A 14,934-nucleotide genomic window follows, 5' to 3' on the forward strand; every position below is an offset into this window, starting at 1 on the left:
TTTGTCATTGGCAGCACCGCGTATACAATCGGGAAATAAAACGGCCCACGCGTCGGCCGGTAGATGGATCCACCCGTCGGCACGAGACGGTCGGCGAGGAACCGACCTCACGGTAACGGTAAGGCCTCTGACCTGACGGCAACCCGCGTCTTCGAGGGGTTTCAAACTAGAGGGAGGGGAAAACTGAGGAAAAACTAACGAGCTGGGGAAAACTGAGTACAACTAACGAAGCAGGGGCACGAAACTAGAAATCCCTAAGTTTATTATTACTGGCCAGGAATTTTTTTTGAAATCTCAAATCAACTAAGAAACTTTGCAAATTAAAAATGCTACAGCAACTAAAGCAAGTGGAGGAAGAAAGAGATGTTGTTTACCTCCTCTATGCATATAAAAGGTATTCGTTAACAAGGTTGATCAAGTCTTGCCACCAAATAAATTTTACATAGCATATGAAGAAATAAACCTCAAATCAATCATGTTACCTTGAATTGTATTGATATGGATCCAATCACAAGAGTTTGATATTCTTCTTTAGGCTCATATATAGGACAATCGATGGTTCCCACTTTGATAGTTCTCACATGAGAAATAGTATTAACTCCGCACGCTTTTTCAATCCTCTTGGGGAAATAGACGGTGTGTTCCTTATCATCAACATTGAAAGTAACCTTTCCTTTATTGCAATCAATAACAGCCCCTGTGGTGTTAAGAAAAGGTCTCCCAAGAATAATAGACATATTATCATCTTCAGGCATTTCCAACACAACAAAATCAGTTAATATCAAGCAGTTATTAGTAACTTGGACAGGAACATCCTCACATATACCAACAGGAATAGCAGTAGATTTATCAGCCATTTGCAAAAATATATCAGTAGGTATCAATTTGTCTAAGTAAAGTCTCTTATAAAGAGAAAAAAGGCATAACACTAACACCGGCTCCCAAGTCACATAGAGCAGTTTTAACATAATTATTCTTAATAGAACAAGGAATAGTAGGTATACCTGGGTCGCCCAACTTCTTTGGAATTTTGCCATTGAAAGAGTAATTGGCAAGCATAGTAGAAATTTCCTCATTGGGGATTTTCCTTTTGTTAGTAACAATATCTTTCATATACTTTGAATAAGGAGGCAATTTAATAGCGTCGACCAAAGGGATTTGCAAGAATAAAGGTTTCATCCAATCACGAATTTATTATAGTGTTCTTCTTCCTTTGATTTTAGTTTCTTAGCAGGAAAAGGCATTTGCTTTTGCACCCAAGGTTCTCTTTCATTACCATGTTTCTCAGTAATAAAATCTTCTTTAGTATACTTTTTATTTTTAGCATGCTTTTCAGGTTCTTTTTCAACCTCTTCTTTATCAGGAGTATCATTCTTATCATTATCTTTATCATGTTCATTACCACTTTCAGTTTCAGCATCATAATTAGAAATATTATTAGGATCATTAACAGGTTCAGAGGATTCTACAACATTCTTATGTTTCTTTTTCTTTTTCTTAGAACGAGCTCTAGGTTCAATGCGTTGAGAATCTTGTTCAATTCTTCTGGATGTCCTTCGGGATATAGAGGATCCTGGGTAGAGACACCACCTCTAGTTGTTACTTCATAAGCATGTTTTTCTTTAGCATTATTTCCTAACAAGTCATTTTGCACTTTAGTGAGTTGATCAATTTGAGTTTGAACCATATGAAAATGTTTAACAAGCATCTTAACATCATTGGAGGTTCTCTCCACAATATCATGCAATTCACTAATAGCTTGAGAATATTCCATTAGATGATTCTCTACTCTCATATTAAAATTTTCTTGCTTAACAATATAATTATCAAACTCATCTAAGCATTGCGCAGGAGGTTTTGAATACGGAATATCTTCCCTAGTAAAGCGTTGAAGGGAATTTACCTCAATCAAGGATGAAGGGGGAATTATCTCACATATATCTTCTATAGGAGGTAGATTCTTCACATCTTCGGATTTAATACCTTTCTCCTTGAGAGACTTCTTGGCTTCCCTCATATCTTCATCATTCAATTTAATTAAACCCCTCTTCTTCACTATTGGCGTTGGAGTTGGTTCGGGCGTAGTCCAATCATCATAATTCCGGCCTATTTTAGCCAATAATTCTTCGAGCGTCGTCGGGAGTTCTTTTCCCGAAAACACAACCAAGCACAACTACCCGGGTATGCCCTAGACTCAATGGTTAGTCCACTATAAAATATATCAAGCAAATCATGCTTTTCTAAATCATGGTCAGGCAGAGCTCTAATAAGAGAGCAAAATCTCGCCCAAGCCTCGGGCAATTTCTCTTCATCTCCCCGATCAAAATTATAAACTCTCTGCAAAGCAACATGTTGAGCACTAGCAGGAAAGTATTTCCGGAAGAAAACATTAAGCAATTCTTTTGGACTTTTAATAGAGCTAGGTGGCAAACTATTATACCAAGTTTTAGCGTCATCCTTTAATGAGAATGGAAAGATTTTAGCAATAAAGTAAGTACGCTTCTTAACATCATCAGAAAACAAGCTACTCGAGTAGATAACTCAGTCATGTGTTCAACAGACACTTTCTTTTTCGGTACCACAAAAGGGTGTTTTCTCAACAATAGCTATATGAGATAGATCAAGAGAAAAATCATAATCTTTATCCCTAATGTTTATAGGAGATGTGGCAAATTTAGGATCGGGAGACAGTTTATATCTAACGAGTATGTTCCGCAAGCAACTTTTTAATTTTTCTTGCATCAGTAGTAGCATTGCATTTTTCAATAAAATCATCATCAAGTTCCACATAATCTTCATCAAGATCATCACTAGAGTATTCAAGTTCAGGTGAATTAATAGGTGTAGCAACATCAGGAGTTTCAGCATTTTCAATTTGTCTAGACCTAGCAATTTTAGCATCTAGAAAAGTTCCCAATGAACCACTATCATCAAACACAGCAGAAATATTATCAATATTATGAGAGTTTTCAGATTCAGCAGAAGTACCAACATTTGAAGCATGTGGCGGTGAAACAAGTTTATCAATCACAGATGGTGAATCAAGAGCAGCAGAGGTACTCAGAGTTGTGCCTTTTCTTGTAGTGGATGGTAATATGGCGACCTTAGTATCGCGAGGTTTACCCATGATGGAGAATTTGCAGCGAACAATATCAATCCAAGTGAACTTCCAAATAAAGCTATGCTCCCCGGCAACGGCGCCAGAAAATAGTCTTGATGACCCACAAGTATAGGGGATCGCAACGGTCTTCGAGGGAAGTATTACCCAATTTATTGATTCGACACAAGGGGAGACAAAGAACACTTGAAAGCCTTAACAGTGGAGTTGTCAATTCAGCTCGCACTGGAAACAGACTTGCTCGCAAGAGTTTATCGAGTAGTAACAGTTTTATAGCGATAGCGAGTAGTGAAATAACATCGACAGAGTAACAAAGACAGCAGTAGTGATTTTAGTAAACAGCAGGATTAAAATACTGTAGGCACGGGGACGGATGACGGGCGTTGCATGGATGAGAGAAACTCATGTAACAATCATAGCAGGGCATTTGCAGATAATAATAAATCGGTATCCAAGTACTAATCAATCAATAGGCATGTGTTCCAATTATAGTCGTACGTGCTCGCAATGAGAAACTTGCACAACATATTTTGTCCTACCAGCCGGTGGCAGCCGGGCCTCAAGGGAAACTACTGGATATTAAGGTACTCCTTTTAATAGATTACCGGAGCAAAGCATTAACACTCCGTGAACACATGTGATCCTCACATCGCTACCATTCCCTCCGGTTGTCCCGATTTCTGTCACTTCGGGGCCATTGGTTCCGGACAGCGACATGTGTATACAACTTGCAGGTAAGACCATAAACAATGAATATCATGATGAAACAATAACATGTTCAGATCTGAGATCATGGCACTCGGGCCCTAGTGACAAGCATTAAGCATAACAAGTTGCAACAATATCATAAAAGTACCATCTACGGACACTAGGCACTATGCCCTAACAATCTTATGCTATTACATGACCAATCTCATCCAATCCCTACCATCCCCTTCGGCCTACGACGGGGGAATTACTCACACATGGATGGGGGAAACATTGCTGGTTGATGGAGAGGCGTTGGCGGTGATGGCGGTGATGATCTCCTCCAATTCCCCGTTCCGGCGGAGTGCCAGAACGGAGACTTCTGGCTCCCGAGACAGAGTTTCGCGATGTGGCGGCGTTCTGGAGGGTTTCTGGCGACTTCGACTTCTCCCCATGCGTTTTTAGGTCGAGGCGAATAAGTAGTCCGAAGGGGGGCATCGGAGGCCAGCCGAGGGGGCCACACCATAGGGCCGCGCGGGCCCCCCTAGGCCGCGCTGCCTTATGGTGTGGGGCCCTCGGGTCTCCATTTGAATTGTCCTTCTGGCTCCGTCAGTATTCTGGGAAAATAGGCCCTTTCGTCAAAATCCCGAGGTTTTTCCCGAAAGTTGGATTTCTGCACAAAAACGAGACACCAGAACAGTTCTGCTGAAAACAGCGTTAGTCCGTGTTAGTTGCATCCAAAATACACAAATTAGAGGCAAAACAATAGCAAAAGTGTTCGGGAAAGTAGATACGTTTTGGACGTATCACTTACCCACAGCCGTTGCTTGATGTTTGAGCCTTGCGAGTCGTAGGCGTGTTTAGGTTCTGTTGTTTATCTCGACCTGTTATCGGGATATGTTGGGTTGTTGGGAGGTTATCACATGCTATATCAGTTATTGGAGATACACATGCTTTACTTATTTGTTAACAACTAAAATTGTAAGCAGAGGCATCTGTGAGCCCTTTGCGAAAGCATCGGAACTTTGACTTGCTAATGTCCCCTAGGACCCGAGTTCTTGTTATCTGTTCCGAGATTGAGCGCTCTACCCATGCGTGGGGATTCACTGGGACCCCCTCACCCATTACCTTTTCTCAAGTCGGTTGAAAAGGGGCCACAACCTTGGTTTTATTTGGCGCATGCATGTTTATATAATGTTGCCTTCGGGTGTTTACTTCCCGTTGCCTTCGGGTGGTTTATTTCTCGTATCGCATCGCATAATTGCTAGACGACTTATCTAGTGCTTGGCCGTTAGTGCCCGCCTAGACGCCTACGCAACCTCGCGGGTCCGTCTCGGAGTACGGCCGGACTTCGTCACGGGTAGCTTAGTTGGGTGGCCCCCTAGACTTTCTTGTTGAACTGGGAACGGTCTTGTTGTGAGACATCCACCTGTCGTAAGTGGGTCGAGCATGCGTATGGTTACATTTGGGCAACCCCTGCAGGGTGTACATCTTATCGATAAGCCGTGTCCGCGGTTATGGACGACTTGGAATTGTATAGCTTGATCATAGAACAACTTACACCGTTATCTTGTTGTTAATAATCTGATAATAACTTGCGTAGTAATATAGCATTACTACAACCGATACCTAATAAAACTTGTCCACCGTTGAGTGCCTTTTACATTGCCTCTTCGCAATTGTTGGAGGGGATATGTGTAATCGGTTGGGTTATGTTTGTGTAGTATATTATCTGTTACCTTATGCGCTCTCTTATTTTATCTGAGTAGACGGATGTTGTAGCGTGTCTCTATTGGTTATAGTTTTGCTGCCGCTAAACCTACCATATAGCCCCAGGCGATATATATCTATACTCGATCGGCGAGCATAGCCATTTCTAGTCTCGCTAAGTACGTGCCGGAGTTCGTTCCTTGGTACTTACTCTCGCCTTTTCCCTTTCTCTTTTGCTTCCTCCCTTTTGTCGGCAACCGATGGCCCGACTTTGACGGGTACGAGATGACGACGTTAGCAAGGTTACCCTTCCGGCTTGGCCTGGGCAGGGTTATGGACGCCACTGGTTATCTTCAGGACTCTTAGTCCAATTTGTATCTTGTCCGTACTCGGACGTATTCGATCTTCTGTATGATTCGGATCTTTGTATGTATCTATTTGTATCTTGACTCGTTGGAGTCGTTGTTGTAATATCTGTTTCTTGTGGGCTCTATTGTAATCCTGTTGTAATGTTACCGCTCGTGTTAATTCCTCTGGCATCACGTGTGTGATTATTCGCGCACGTCGTGTCGGAGGGCGTCTCAGAATCGATATCGTGCGGATTTCGGCGGGATCGCTGGAATCCTCATGGTACCGGTTCCGGGGCGTCACAAAGAGCTTAAACATGATCTATATGAGCACAACAATTGCCAAGTATCAAATTATTCATGACATTATACCATTTACCACATGCGACATTTTCCGTTTCCAACCATATAACAATGAATGAAGTAGTTCAACTTTCGCAATGAACATTAAAGATAAAGCTAAGAACATATGTGTTCATACGAAACAGCGGAGCGTGTCTCTCTCCCACACAAGGAATGCTAGGATCCGATTTTATTCAAACAAAAACAAAAACAAAAACAAACAGACGCTCCAAGTAAAGCACATAAAATATGACGGAATAAAAATATAGTTTCACTAGAGGTGACCTGATAAGTTGTCGATGAAGAAGGGATGCCTTGGGCATCCCCAAGCTTAGACGCTTGAGTCTTCTTAAAATATGTCGGGATGAACCACGGGGGCATCCCCAAGCTTAGACTTTTCACTCTTCTTGATCATATTGTATCATCCTCCTCTCTTGACCCTTGAAAACTTCCTCCACACCAAACTCGAAACAAACTCATTAGAGGGTCAGTGCATAATTCATATATTCAGAGGTGACATAATCATTCTTAACACTTCGGACATTGCACAAAGCTACTGAAAGTTAATGGAACAAAGAAATCCATCAAACATAGCAAAACAGGCAATGCGAAATAAAAGGCAGAATCTGTCAAAACGTAACAGATCCGTAAAGACGAATTTTTTAGAGGCACCAGACTTGCTCAGATGAAAATGCTCAAGTTGAATGAAAGTTGCGTACATATCTGAGGATCACGCACGTAAATTGGCAGATTTTTATAAATTTTCTACAGCAGGGCGGCTCAATTCCGTGACAGCAAGAAATCTGTTCCTGCGCAGTAATCCAAATCTAGTATTGACTTTACTATCAAAGACTTTACTTGGCACAACAATGCAATAAAATAAAGATAAGGAGAGGTTGCTACAGTAGTAACAACTTCCAAGACTCAAATATAAAATAAAGTGCAGAAGTAAAATAATGGGTTGTCTCCCATAAGCGCTTTTCTTTAACGCCTTTCAGCTAGGCGCAGAAAGTGCGAATCAAGTATTATCAAGAGACGAAGCGTCAACATCATAATTTGTTCTAATAATAGAATCATAAGGTAACTTCATTATCTTTCTAGGGAAGTGTTCCATACCTTTCTTAAGAGGAAATTGATATTTAATATTACCTTTCTTTCATATCAATGGTAGCACCAACAGTTCGAAGAAAAGGTCTTCCCAATATAATGGGACAAGATGCATTGCATTCAATATCCAAGACAACAAAATCAACGGGGACAAGGTTATTGTTAACCATAATACGAACATTATCAATCCTCCCCAAAGGTTTCTTTATAGCATTATCAGCAAGATTAACATCCAAATAACAGTTTTTCAATGGTAGCAAGTCAAGCATATCATAAATTTTCTTAGGCATAACAGAAATACTTGCACCAAGATCACATAAAGCATTACAATCAAAATCATTGACCCTCATCTTAATGATGGGCTCCAACCATCTTCCAACTTCCTAGGAATAGAGGTTTCAAGTTTTAGTTTCTCTTCTCTAGCTTTTATGAGAGCATTTGTAATATGTTTTGTAAAGGCCAAATTTATAGCACTAGCATTGGGACTTTTAGCAAGTTTTTGTAAGAACTTTATAACTTCAGAGATGTGACAATCATCAAAATCTAAACCATTATGGTCTACAGCAATGGGATCATTGTCCCCAATATTTTGAAAAATTTCAGCAGTTTTATCACAAGCAGTTTCAGCAGTTTTAGCAGTTTCAGGCAATTTTGCACGCTTTGCACTAGGAGTAGAAACATTGCCAACACCAATTATTTTACCATTGATAGTGGGGGGTGTATAAACATGTGAATCATTAACATTACTAGTGGTGGTGATAGTCCAAACTTTAGTTACATTATTCTCTTTAGCTAGTTTTTCGTTTTCTTCTCTTTCCCACCTAGCATGCAATTCAGCCATCAATCTAATATTCTCATTAATTCGAACTTGGATGGCATTTGCTGTAGTAACAATTTTATTATCAATATCCTTATTAGGCATAACTTTCAATTTTAAAAGATCAACATCAGAGGCAAGACTATCAACCTTAGAAGCAAGAATATCAATTTTATCAAGTTTTTCCTCAACAGATTTGTTAAAAGCAGTTTGTTTACTAATAAATTCTTTAAGCATGGCTTCAAGGCCATGGGGTACATTCCTATTATTGTTGTAAGAATTCCCATAAGAGTTACCATAACTATTACCATTAGCAGAAGGATATGGCCTATAGTTGTTACCAAAATTATTCCTATAAGCATTGTTGTTGAAATTATTATTTTTAATGAAGTTCACATCAACATGTTCTTCTTGGGCAACCAATGAAGTGTGGTGACCCTGCATACCACTGCATGTTGTAGTATGCTAGTCGTTGATATAACATTCACGAAGTACCATTCCGCAAATATTACATCCCTCAGAGTAGTACAACAGAACATAGCAGGTCCATAACTCATTCATTTATTATTACAAGCATAATATACATATCATCTCGGAGCTCCTCTTGGGTCCTAAGAGGAATACTCCTGGGTTCGAGGCGAACCCAACTTAACTTACAATATAGAAGTTTAACTAGGTTATACATTTATTCCATCGAGCAACTAAGTACTAAGAGTTCGCACTGCTCGGATACTACTACTACTCGGTGATTCTAGACTTGATCTCCTCCGGAAGCCTCCCCGGTTCCGTAGACTATAAGGTAGTCTACGCCTTCAACACCTCCGGAGAGGTCCGGTTCTTCATAGCCGATGATCTCGGCTCCTTCGAGGTTGTCGTGGTCCTCCTCCGGACGGTTCGGACAATCTAGCGGGGATTTAAGAGTGGTATGAGTACGAGCGTATTCAACAAGTTCATTATAGAAAAGAGGTGTTTAATGCACTAGCTACGATACTAGACCGAGAAAGTCTAATACCAATGCAAGTTTTGATAAACATTTCTTCAAGAGGTTGCTTTTATTCGAAGAACTATGTCCGTCGGCCTTCACCGGTTTACTAGAACTTCATGGAGTTCCTTTCCGGCAGCGTTCGCGGTTCCAAATCCCGTAACGAGGAGTGACAGGTCACGGTTCTTTACACTCGCGAGAGGTGTGTTGCTTTACCCATAAGAGATCTTAACCTTGGTGCCAACCGGCAGCTTTCCCGTCCACACTTCCTTTGGTGTGAGGCCCGGTATAAGGTCTAGCCAATCATGTTCCTCCGCTACCTCGCACACCCACCCTTTGTTGCATACCCCGACCCCGGGTCCTCGTCGGTCCCATTATTCCCACTCACGGGTGGACCCCGACCACGACAACGGTTTGGGACTCGTTAACCAAACTCCTTCGCCGGTAGGCCGCAACCCATCATAGACCGCAATACCGTGGGGAACTTAAGGCTTCCCTAGCCTACCGCTTGTTCCTCGGGCGACAAGTGTCTACGGACAATGCCGTGGGGACTTAAGGCTTCCCCGACCTACCGCTTGCCCCCGACGGATACAAGTGTCTACGGTAAAGCGCGTCCGTTGATGTACGAGAGGTGGAAACACTTTTGACTACTCCGTCCCACTCCGGATCTTATGGTTAACACGGGTATTACGGCACAAGAATCACTGGACGACATTTGTTGTTTAATCCTAGATGGATATAAACCCTTGCAATGGAACCTCCACCATATCAACACAATCCATGGTTCCATTTCCAACCACATAGTCATATTCATAGTTATGAAAATAGTGGTTTTGGTTTTTTATGCAATAGTGATAATCATAGTACTTTGCAAGTAATTTGATAAAGATACTCAAATGACATGAGCAAGTGATCAACTTGCTCGAACACCTGCAAAGTTTTGCAGTTGGATGGTGTGGACTGACCCTTGTCCTCTGTTTCTGAAAAATAGCATCATTGTCCAATAAGGGCAATGGTTAAAGAAGCAATTATGCATGATTCAGCTTTTAGGGTTTGTTTCCCCCCTTCCGATGTCGTTATTATTTCATGTGAGAGGTTAATACTAAGAATAATTTGGGGATACTCTATTTAGAGTAAATTATAACCTTGAAATGTTGTCAAGGTGTTTTTAAAGTCCAAAAGAATTTATGGACTTATTTTCATTATTGAAAATAATATATGTGATTTTAAATGATTATTTTAATCATCAAATTTGAACTTATTCTTGTTTATCTTCAAAAATTCTACTTCATATTTTATTATGATAGAGTTTTTTATACTGAGTGGTTTTCATATTTTTAATTATTTTTTTAGAGCTAGGAAACATTTATTGTGTTTTTCCAAAGTTTCTGTATTTTAAATGAATTGTGAAATGGCAAAAATACCCCTGGGCCCACCTGTCAGGGTGGCCCAGCGGTCAACCCTAACCCGAGCCGCACATCCGGCTCGGTCGGACGCACCCGTCCCCTTCTCCTCCTCCCTCGCGAACCCTAGCTCTCCTCTCTCTCTCGCGACGCCGTGGTCGCCTGCGCCGTCGCCGAATTACTCCGGCCGCTACCGGCCGTCCCCGCCGGCGAGATCGGTCGCAATCGAACGGCCGCACGACGGCGCACTGATCGGTCCGCGCCGATCTGTGTTTCCTCGCCGTCACCGCTCTTCCCCAACACCTCTGCGACAAGGCCGTGGGGGTTCCGCGGCGATCTCGTCGTTGCCGACAAATCTGGCGCCGTGGCGTGGCCGTGGTTGCGCTGGAGCCCCTGCGCCTCGGCGACCGCCTGGCTTGGCCGCGGCTTGGCGCTGCCGTGGTCGGCCCGTGCCGCCGTGCCGCCATGGCACGCCGTGGTGCTGCTGCTCCAGGTATGTGCGCCGCCATCCCTTCTTCTACCTGATCTACTTCTTCTCCTCCTCTTCTTCGTCTAGCTTGGTCACTGGCCTGCCGTTCCTCGTCGAGGGGCGGCCATGCCGTGATGCTGCTGCTGTTCTGCTCGTGCTGCTGTGCTGCTGCTACGCTGCTTGCCCTAGTCTATGTGCGTGTGCTAATCTTACAGTGGCGTATGCCTCCTTTGTTTCCTGTCTCTGCTCACCCTTGTGGTTATACATGCTATTATTTGTCTAGATACTCATCTGAGCATCCCTAGCCATTGTTGTTGCTTGCTTGCTTGTGCTGTGCTATGCTCTGGCTCCCCTGGTTCACTACTGTGAGTGATTCTTGCTGTTTAGCAAGTACCAGTGTTGCTTGGGTGATGATCAAAGATTGTTGGCTCATGGTAGGCTCAGCCTTGCTTAATTGTGGTCCATATACATCAATTCCTTGATGAAATGCTTCTGGATACAATCATAAAAATGGTTTATATAATTATCTGTGATTCAATTATTGCTTAACTGTGGCTGTTTAATTTATATGATTCATGTGTTGATGCCAGTGATGTCCTAGCATGCCCTAGCATGCTCTAGCAAGCTTCTGGTGATCATATGATCATTAGTTGCTTGTAAAAGCTTCTGTGTTGTTTCAGTGCTTCACTTCTATTCAACCTGTGATGTGTGTGTATCACACAGGCTGGTCCTGGTGTGTGCTGGTGCTTACTTAAGCAGCAGCTGTTGCTTGCAATGATCCATTGGATCATCCGCAAGGCCCCGGTGCTTTGATTATTTGTGTTGTTCACTTATCCGTATTGCTCGGATTTACTCGAAATAGATAAGTGATGTGAGTTGCTTTGCAGTTGTGATCATCCTATTAACTGTGACAGGGCTAGATGGATGCCAACACTCAGTTGTGTACCCTAGCCCTCTACTGAATCCCAAATGGATAATGATGTGTGGTTCTTCTGCTGGCTTAGGGTTGAGGTGGCCCTGGCAGCACTTGTGATGCTGTCATGGTTGCTCCCCTCTCTGTGACTTGCTATAGTTTGTGAATGCTTGTTGGAATGGAATAGCTGTTCACTGGTTTGATCCAATATTGGACTTCCAGTGACCTTTTGATGTTGACAAAGTATATAGACAAGTAATTGTCCATAGTCTGATGGCATAAATAGCTGTAGGTGCTAAGTGTGTGGGCTAGGCTAGCTGTGACTTCATCTTTTGCTGGATTTCTTCAGTTATGCATTGATTTGCATAACTGCTGTTCCCATAGGATGATTGCCTAATGGTCTTTACCCATTTTTGCTTGCACCAAATGGCTTTGCAGCCAAATGATGACACAAACAGGGTTTCATACCCTTTTTGATTCTGTGATGCATGTGTATGCTTATTGATGAGCAAAGCATGTGTTTGCTCAGGTTCTTTTGTGTATACCTCACTCCAGCTCCTAGAAAATGTGTTGATGTAGAGGGTTTGCTTCTGTGATGATCTTATGCTTGCCCTGCTCCTCCTAGCAAGCCTGTGGTGCTTGATTCAGTTCTGTGGCTGTGAAGATTTGTTGAACAGCAGTGGCAGTTCAACCTGTTCTTGTGTTGTTGTGTTCTTGTGAACTTACCCAGCTGCTGTCCGTTGATACGTCTCCAACGTATCTATAATTTCCGATGTTCCATGCTTGTTTTATGACAATACCAACATGTTTTGTTCACACTTTATATCATTTTTATGCGTTTTCCGGAACTAACCTATTGACGAGATGCCGAAAGGCCGGTTGCTTGTTTTCTCGCTGTTTTTGGTTTCGGAATCCTAGTAAGGAAATATTTTCGGAATCGGACGAAATCAATTCCGGGGATCTTATAATTTCGCGAACCATCCAGAACACACGAGAACTGCCAGAGAAGGGGGACAGGGCCACCAGACCACACCCCGGCGCGGCCAGGGGGGGCGCGCCCCCCTATGGTCTGGGCAGCCCGTGGCCCCTCCGACTCCGATTCTTCGCCTATATAAGCCGTCGTGACCTAAAAACATGGACAGAAAGAACCACGAGACGGAAACCCATCCAGAGCCGCCGCCATCGCGAAAGTCAAATTCGGGGGACAGAACTCTCGTTCCGGCACCTGCCGGGACGGGAATTGCCCCCGGAGCCGTCTCCACCGCCGTCTTCACCGCCATCTTCACCGCCATCACTGCCTCCATGATGAGGAGGGAGTAATCCATCCCCGAGGCTGAGGGCTTCGCCGTAGCTATGTGGTTCATCTCTCTCCCATGTACCTCAATACAATAATCTCATGAGCTGCTTTACATGATTGAGATTCATATGAGTTTTGTATCACAATTCATCCATGTGCTACTCTAGTGATGTGTTATTAAAGTATTCTATTCCTCCCGCATTGGTGTAAAGGTGACTAGTGTGTGCACCATGTGGTTCTTGTCGTAGGCTATGATCATGATCTCTTGTAGATTGTGAAGTTAACTATTACTATGATGGTATTGATGTGATCTATTTGGTTATGTTGATCTATCTTACACTAAAGGTTACTAAAATATGAGCATTATTGTGGAGCTTGTTAACTCCGGCATTGAGGGTTCGTGTAATCCTACGCAATGTGTTCATCATCCAACAAGAGTGTAGAGTAAGCATTTATCTCGTTCCGTTATGTGATCAATGTTGAGAGTGTCCACTAGTGAAAGTGTAATCCCTAGGCCTTGTTCCTAAATATCGCTATCGCTGCTTGTTTACTTGTTTTATCGCGTTACTACTGCTGCGTTACTATCGCTACCATATTACCACCATCAACTACACGCCGTTACTACTGCTCATATTTATTCATACCACATGTATTTCACTATCTCTTCGCCGAACTAGTGCACCTATTAGGTGTGTTGGGGACACAAGAGACTTCTTGCTTTGTGGTTGCAGGGTTGCATGAGAGGGATATCTTTGACCTCTTCCTCCCTGAGTTCGATAAACCTTGGGTGATCCACTTAAGGGAAAACTTGCTCGCCGTTCTACAAACCTCTCGCTCTTGGGGGCCCAACACCGTCTACGGGAAAGGAGGGGGAACGTAGACATCAAGCTATTTTCCGGCGCCGTTGCCGGGGAGGAAAGGTAAAAAGGCACTCATACTCCGGTTCCGTGTAACAATACTTTTACGGCGCCATTGTGTTTGTGCTCGAAGCTATTTCCTTTAGATCCTGCAATTGCATCTTTTTGTTTCTTGTTTACACTAGTTAGGCATAATGGAAAACAACAAAAAATTTAGTGAGCTTTTTAATCTTTTTCCTGATTTAGAATTGTTTGGTGCAAACATTAAAAAACCAATGGAACCTCATTTGCATGCTAGTAGCGATGTTATTAGTATGAATGCAATTACCGCTAATGCTATGGAGAAGTCTAAGCTTGGGGAAGGCTGGTTTTCATGATCTTTTTAGCTTCCCATCTTTAGGGGAGAAAATTTGCTCCGATAATACTTTATCTCCCATATGCGATAACTCTAATGATGCTTGTGATATTTTAAATGCACCTACCGAAAGTACTCCATATAAAATACCTATGAAAATTATTGAACGTGTTATGGATAACCGCTATGAAGGGGATGGAACTGTGCATCCTGGAGATCATTTACTGTTTTTGCATGAATTATGCGGGTTATTCAAGTGTGCAGGTATCTCTATGGATGAAGTGAAGAAGAAATTATTCTCTATGTCGTTGACTGGTAAAGCGGCGCATTGGCATAAACTGCTGAAGGATGAGCATTCTCTTGATTGGAAGGATATTGTGCATCTATTTTATTCTAAATTCTATCCTCCAAGTGAAATTCACAAAGACCGAAACCGAATATATAATTTCTGGCCTCATGATGGAGAGAGTATTGCCCAAGCATGGGAGAGATTGAAGTCTTTAATGCTCAAATGCCCCAATCATGAGCTT

Source organism: Lolium rigidum, chromosome 1 (assembly GCF_022539505.1).
Source record: "Lolium rigidum isolate FL_2022 chromosome 1, APGP_CSIRO_Lrig_0.1, whole genome shotgun sequence".
NCBI lineage: Eukaryota > Viridiplantae > Streptophyta > Magnoliopsida > Poales > Poaceae > Lolium > Lolium rigidum.